The sequence below is a fragment of the Charadrius vociferus genome, unplaced genomic scaffold (genome assembly GCF_000708025.1).
Source record: "Charadrius vociferus isolate BGI_N301 unplaced genomic scaffold, ASM70802v2 scaffold67, whole genome shotgun sequence".
NCBI classification, from domain to species: Eukaryota; Metazoa; Chordata; class Aves; order Charadriiformes; family Charadriidae; genus Charadrius; species Charadrius vociferus.
The window spans coordinates 3,306,104-3,314,133 of NW_009649485.1; positions in this window are offsets into that span (position 1 = coordinate 3,306,104).

The window sequence follows — 8,030 nt, forward strand, 5'->3', positions numbered from 1 at the left end:
TATGTTTAAAGTTCATTTATCCCTCCCCTCCAATCCATTGTGTTCCTCCCTCCCCGCAGCGCAGCAGCTCCAAGTGCTCCACACCAGGCAAGACCACGGCAGCTCCATTCAAGAAACGCTGTTATATAAAATGTCACACTAGCTTCATAAAACTTTGAAGGTATTACTCCTCTAACCTGAGTGGGGCTCCAGTTGAGCCCACTGTAGCCACGGGCTATTTGCACTTACAATTCTATTTGTATTGGGCAATCAAGTCAAGAGAAAGCCATGCATATGCTAAGTTTCATAGCAAAATATCTATCCCATGTCAGCAGTGTCCTGAGGTGTACAAAATGGGATTGAAATATAGAAAGTGTAAAAAGAGGACTGCTGAGCTCATTGGACTTCCATTCTAAGACACCCACAAGGAGAGCTTTGTTTTATTATTCTTCTGTAGGAGAGATACTGCTTGGAAGTAGTAAGCAAAATACTGTGCGCACAGGTAGTGCACACCTGGTGATACCACACATGCTGTTCTACCACATATACATAGCAGAAACCCGTATGCATCAAAGAATGCTACTAACTTTTCCTACCGGTACTTCCACAAAGCGTTCATTTTGATTCAATACTTTGTGCAATGCTCACTGGCCCAACCAGCAACCATGCCACCTTTGGTTTCTTGGTGGGAGGAGAACTTTCCTTCATGTACAAATGCTAAATTGCATATTGAAGCAGATCATCTAAAGAAAACAAAACAAACAACAACAAAACCCCAAAACCAAACATGGAAAGAAAATAACCCACAAAGAGACAATACAGAATCACAGAATCTTCAGAGTTGGAAGGGACCTCTGGAGATCATCTAGTCCCACTCCCCTGCTAAAGCAGGACTGCCCAGAGCACATCCCTCAGGACTGCATCCAGGCGGGTTTTGAAAATCTCCAGAGAAGGGGACTCCACCCCCTCCCTGGGCAGCCTGTGCCACTGCTCTGTCACCCCAACTGTACAGAAGTTTTTCTGTGTGTTGGAACGGAACTTCCTCTGTTCCAACTTGTGCCCATTGCCCCTCGTCCTGTCACTGGGAACCACTGAAAAGAGTCTGGCTCCATTCTCCTTCAACCCACCCTTTAGATACTCATACTCCATAATAAGGTCTCCCCTCAGCCTTCTCTTCTCCAGGCTAAAGAGTCCCAGCGCTCTCAGCCTTTCCTCGTAAGGGAGATGCTCCAATCCCTCAATCATCTTGGTTGCCCTTTGTTGGACTCGCTCCAGCAGCTGCCTGTCCCTCCTGAACTGGGGAGCCCAAAACTGGACACAGTATTCCAGTTGTGGCCTCACCAGTGCCGAGTAGAGGGGGAGAATGACCTCCCTCGACCCACTGGTCACACTCTTCCCTATGCAGCCCAGGATTCCACTGGCCTTTTTGGCGACAAGGGCACATTGCTGGCTCATGGATAATTTACTGTCTACAGTAAATAGATAGTAATACCAACTAATTCCTTTTCTTTTGGTTCACCTCTCCTGAACTTCCTTGTAGTCTCTGCTGTTGAGGAAAAGCCACCACAATTTTCAGGAGTGTTTCATAGTGCTTGTCCCCCTTTTTCATTTCTTAAGATGGGTATGTGGAATCCGGCACCACTGTGACAAAATCAGCCCTTAGTTGCATCTGCAGCAGCATCTGATTCCCCAGCTGAGTGCTCCATAGAGCTCTGGCAAACCACAATGAGCAAATGGCAACTGAAGCCAACTTGATCTTTTGCAATATGAAATAACAGGAGCAGCAAGAATGATCAGAGGCAAGACACATGGGCAGGAAAAGCATCACTATTCCAGAAGACAAACTACATGCAATTTTATTTTCACCACAGAAAGGTGCCAAATCAAAATACCACTGTCCATATTTTCACTTTGATTTTACCTAAAGGAATTACAAAGGGTTTACGTTTTGTGCAAATACCTACTTTTGGAAAAGCTTGGTAGCAACAGGGCCTTATCTGAAAAATACTGCTAGATTTTAGGTGAATGTAATGGCATGAGCCTTTCTGTAATGGTTTTCTTGTGTTTACCTTGCATAAACTAAATAGCAGCTCTTAATATTTTTACTGCCTAATAAAACATCACATGATTTCACCCAAATTCCCATGCTTAGCTAGTGAAGCACATCAGGTGTTCCAAAGATAATACAGCAACAAATGAAGGATCTTAACTGGATCTTAGTACTTCTGAAGTTTGACCAAAACAGAGAGTTGTATGTAGTATCTGAATTAGTCGCTTGTCCATAGCAGCTTGTTCAAGTTAAAAGCTTCCCTTTTCCCTATACAAGTCTATATTTTGATGTAATCTTTTTTTGACACAATCTTCCCCCTGATTAAGAAAAAAAAATAATAAAATCAGAACTACAGGAGTAAGAGTGTGACAGATCTAAGCATCTGTCTGATTAAATTCGTACAGCCAGGTACATGTCTTTCACTATTGACAACAGCAGCACTTGCAGAAGGAAATCTAAATTACACATCCTCTGAACATCTGGTTGTATGAGCCATATGTAGACATTCTATGCATCTCTCTGTTCTTTCTTCTTAACTATTTATATGCCATATGTTTACTTTGCTAAGGTGTTGTGGAAAGCTATGCATGCTTAAGTAAGAAATGCATCTGCAGGTGGTGTAAAACGATGTATCACTGTCAGCTGAGAGAAGGGGAGCTGTGTGCTGGAAAAATCTTTAGAACGTATATAAAAGATGCACTAAAAACCTACATGCTGCACTACAAAGATCTTATTTTATGAACAGTACTCTGTTTTGGTTGGGGGGAAAAAAGCATGAACACCTGGTTGAATAGAGAATTATGAAATAAGCTTCAGTAACGTGTACTTATGGTGTATATATGTCACCTCTACTACAAAAAAGTTACCCAAAAGTGCTGCTTGGACTGGAGGTTTTTTAAATACAGTAACAGAACTAAAAATAAATATTGTCACATCACTTATTTGATGTAACAAGTATAGTCATTCCAGTAAGAAGGGGCAGGGCTGGCCAAAACACATGGCTTTGATCAAATCAGTAAAGAAAGATGTTGTCAATGTTTTTAAGCAGGTAAATATTGGTCAAGCTTGAATCTTGTACTGGAATCCAACATGTTTGATATTTGCTGAATTTTTTCTTGGGGCTGGGACATGCATAGTAACACGCTCTCATGTGACTTCTCTGATGTCTAATACAAGCTTGTACACTGCAACTTTTCAGGAAATGGATTAACTTCCATTTCTTTCCTCTAATTGTTTTTATGAAGCTTTTAAATATAAGTCTTTAAGATTTTAGGTTCTTCTCTATCAAAAACAGCTGACCCTGATCGACAGGCTCAGAAGTCACTGGGAGCAAAGCAGCAGCCAACGGGCTGTCAAACACCTTGCTTCCTCAAAGAAGTTGGATAACAACGCGAATGCCAACTGTAGGTTTACAATATCTTAAGTACCACTAAAATATCAACGTCTCACATCTCAGACTAGAACACATCTGGAAGGCATCAGTCTGGGAGGAAGGGGAAATGGGATGGAAGTGGTAGCAGCTTCATTCCCTTGCCCATTTGTAAACATTTACAGATAGATTTTGCCTGTGCTGAAGAAACACACTGACACTTCAGGCTCTAAGACATGACATGAAAAGTCATCTGCTCACTTCTAGTTCTAGCTACTCTTAAAGGAAAAAATTTTCTCTCTAGCTACCCCGTACAGTCTGCATGTGAAGGAAAGAAACAAAATAGTTTCCTAAAAATATTCTGTCTTGCCTCTCCTTAATGTGTGCCAGCATTTCTATAGCACTTATCTGTCTCTCACGGGATGCACAAGTTGTCACAGGAATACAAAGCAGGATAAGGATGGTAACTATAGCTTGAAGGCAGTCACACCACCATCAAGAAGGAAAACCAGCAACTTTTCAGTTTTCCAGTCTTCACATGCAAGAGTAATTCAGTATTTCAGAAACAAAGATGAAAAACAGAAGCCAAACATCACCAGAACTGTTCACATCTCTGTGGCATACAGAGATCTCTTCTGAGATACCTGTGTAATTTTGAGCCCAAACCACAAGCACTTACTCCCTAAGTCCAACTTCAGTTCAGTAATGAGACTTCTCTAGTGCACAGAGCTCTCCTGGTGTGAAATTCACTCTCAATGTAAAAGATACGAAGGTCTAACCTGCAGAAAGAACTTGTCTTACACAGTATTACATTCAGGACATATTACGGTCAGATCCCTAAATAAATATTTATCACTTAACCCTCCATAAAAATGTTTCATATTTCTTTCAAAAGAACTTATTAGCAAAAGGTTTACCTTTACAATTCTAAGGGATTCTGTAATTATCCAGAAAAATACACAATGAAATAAGAGAAACAAACAAGAAACGCAAAATGCAAAAATGATTAAAAGTGCTGTCCATATAGCCCACAGTAAGGTTATTTTTGAAAGACAGTGAATTTTGTCCTTCTTGTTAACATAAGAGTAAAGCTAAAACAAAACAGACTTGCACCACAAGTGCAAAATTATCCTGGCACTCTTGGGAGTCTGCTTGAAGCCCGTTTCAAAAATTCCCATATTTTCTTGTAAGCCTGTAATGATTTTCCTATCTGGATCGCATATCATTTTTATTTAAAATAGACAATTGATGATGGAGGGATTTGCAAGGAGACAGAAACTTTTTCCACTCATCATGGAAATGTATCAAAACTGAGTGACTGATAATCAGTCTCTTACAAGGCTTATACTAACATTACTTCCCAATCAATCCTGGTGATTTAACAAGGCTGTAGGTAGTTATACGTTACGTGAGTATATTATTGCTCAGCTCACATTAGCACAATCTGCCCCTACCACTCTATATTTACACATCAAAACATTTCTGGGCCAAACTCTGAATAGATTTCTAGCAATTTACAACAGAACCAAACAGCCCTACACCACGTGGGGTACCTACTTGTTTAGATACTTTCGTGATTCCTACCTCATTGAATACAGTGTTTTCTTTGTTGTTTCTATTGTTGTATTTCTTTGCAATAAAGTATTTGTCACATTTTTTATTATTAGACTACTTTTATTATTAGACTTCTAGACTACTGCAGACTACTGCAACAAAATATAATAATTACTACCTACTGCGACCACACACCCACTTCTAGTTTCACCACAGTTAGATATTCAATAAGACTTGCTCTAGAGAACCTGTCTAGCGAAGGACAGCATTCCCATACTTATTTGGGCTCTTGGCTACTGACTGTGCTCCCATCCATCTGAAGTTTTACAGAGTAGGGTAATAAACTAAGTTACTGCTGTATAAAAATGGTTTTGCCTGTTGTTCTTCCCTTTAGCTGGGTATCGCTCTTTAGCCCTAATTGGTATTAATAAGCATCTGTGTTGTGCAAACCCAAAAGTCTTCCCTCAGAGCCCATGCTGGTTTTCAGTGGAGAAAACACAAATGCTAAGGAACACGGAGATGTTCAAAAAAGGTCCTGACTGGTGACAGTCAGCATCCTGGTTGATGCTAAGATGGGTTCCAGCATCCCCTTGCTGACACCCAGGAAACAACCCAACATACCAGGTCCCTCTTGGCCACAGAAGAAAGCCAAAGACAAGTTTAGTGGAGCAGTGGATTTACTATCTTCCTCTGAACTGCAGAAATCAAACATGGTTCTGACTTACAGGTACTGCCAATTACATGATTTTCTCCCCGTAGATACCCCTTTCTCCCACCCACCCCCCTCCCCTTTGCCTGGGAGGAGATGAGGGTGGTAAACAGCCTGCCCGTGTACCTTTTCCTGACTGGCCCCTGGTTTGCACCGTGATTTGGGATACAGTTGCCCCTTGGCCAGAGCAGTTGCACTGAGCTGCTGCAGGCAGGAGTTGGGCAGTGCTGACTTCCTGCTTAAAGGCATTCAACTTCTGCTGGCTCAGGGGGTTGCACAAAGACGAGACCTTGGAGAGACACCCGTGCAGGAAGCCAGGACAGAAAAAGGGAGCAGCAAGTACAACAGAAAGGCGAAGTAATTTGCCCAAGCAGTAGGCTGGGGCAGAATTTAGAGCAGAGTTTCTTTGAGTCCCAGTGCAAGCCCCAAATCTTCAATAATAATATTGTTACACTTTTCTAATAGCCTTTTTTTTATTTCCAGCATGTACAAATGATTAGGTGTGAAAGACTGTTTGCTGTGTGACGGCAAATGAAGGCACAAAAAAGCTCCAGCAAAGATCACAGCCCCCCTCTACACAAAAAAAAACCAAACCAAACCAACCAACAACAAAACCAAAAACAATACCACAAAAAAACCCCACCCCACCTCAGTATAAGTAACTGGAAGTAGCGTTTGCTCTTCAGATTTTAGCAATCTGGAATCAGTAAGTGGCATGTTATTTCTCTTCCCAAAGAAGAGAATACCCTGATATGCTACAGCCACATTTGCTGGCAAGCAGCCATCTCTAGGTAGCCTAGAGATGGAAGAGGTGGTCCTGCAGTGTTGCTCGAAGGGTGTCATTGTCAGAGTTGGACTGGAGCATAGCAGCGCCCCTCATAGTGAGACTAGAGAGCTGCTCAAACTGCTAGTGGTTTGCAGATGGCTGGGCTTCTGCAGTCTGCACAGGCTGGTGGACGCAGGAGGGAAGAGCCAACTGTATGAAGCTAGTCTACCAGCCCCCTAGCTCAGGCCAAATCTGCCATAGGCGTTACTAACAGTGACCAGGACCAGACTAGCTGGCCCCAGGAAAAGCCTATGAAAACTGGCACGCTGCCCAATTCATCCGAAGCTGCCATGTCCCCAAAGACCTACATATTTCCTTTGGTGAAAAACATGATATAAAACACTCAGCTTTCCTTCTGTACGTGCTGATCGAGGCTCCTGGGATTTTGGTTTGTTTGAGGTCTGTAAGCATCTCCCATCTGTCACTGTGTACGTTTTTTGGGGGTTTTTTAAGTGTTGTTGTTTTGGGCAAGAGTAGTTTGAAAGGTGTTGCTCCACATGCCAGAATACATCAGAAAGAGCATCATTCCAGTCTGAGATTTCCCATATTTAATTTGGCAACTGACTATTGATCACCAACCTGTGAAGGACTCCTGTTTTGTATCAACACTCATATTGTGGCACTGCTTACAAGAAGCACAATGTTGAAGGGGGAAGCTGCAGCAAAGGCAACACTACCTATTGCATGCTGTATGCCCTGACCAAGCTTTGAAAGACAAAATTCACAGAATGTGATCCAAACACCCAGAATTTCACTAAGTGCGTGATGTTCCTCAACCTATAATTTCCCATGTAATTCCCAGTACCCAATCAAGCCAAATTTAGATCAGAGACTGTCTTAAAATGGATTATCTAATCTGAAAAGGCTGTTTTTTTAACAGTTGAAAAGGCATAATCTTCACCTGCAAGCAGAGGGGAGAGAGAGAAATAAAACTTCAACAGTGTTTTCAATTCTTTTTATTAGCCTTAAAAAAAAAAAAAAAACCATAAGATTCAATTTCATGCTTCAATATGAAGCCAAAAGGACCAGAATTACAATTTCAGTAAAATGATGATGAAGACTTAAAGTCACAAAATTTCAAAAGCTGTGGTTTAATAAAAACAACAGAGTTTGGGCAACAAAAATACTGCATTTTTGTGCTGGATGTTTCCCTTGGTTCAATATAGTCCTTCTGCCACCTCCAGTTTCTAAAGTTGGAGATATTTCGCTTTGTCTTAAATCTGAAAACACTGCCTAAAAGTGCCATGGCCAACTTATACTTCACAGGATGACATCTTGGCATATCTGAGATCAGATTTTCTCTGTGTGACTGGGCAAGTCACGTTGGGTGACATCCAGTGTGGGACATTGTCTAAAGCTTAGAGACCCACCCAACAGACAGGATCCACAAAGCTCCATGCATCAGACTCAGAGATAGAAATATATTTTGACAAACAGAAAGATAATGGTCCACATTTTTAGAGGCTGGGTATGCCATCTTCATGCAAGTCAAGCTTCCTTAAATTTGTACCACTTTAGCGCAATTCATTCCCTCCCACCCACC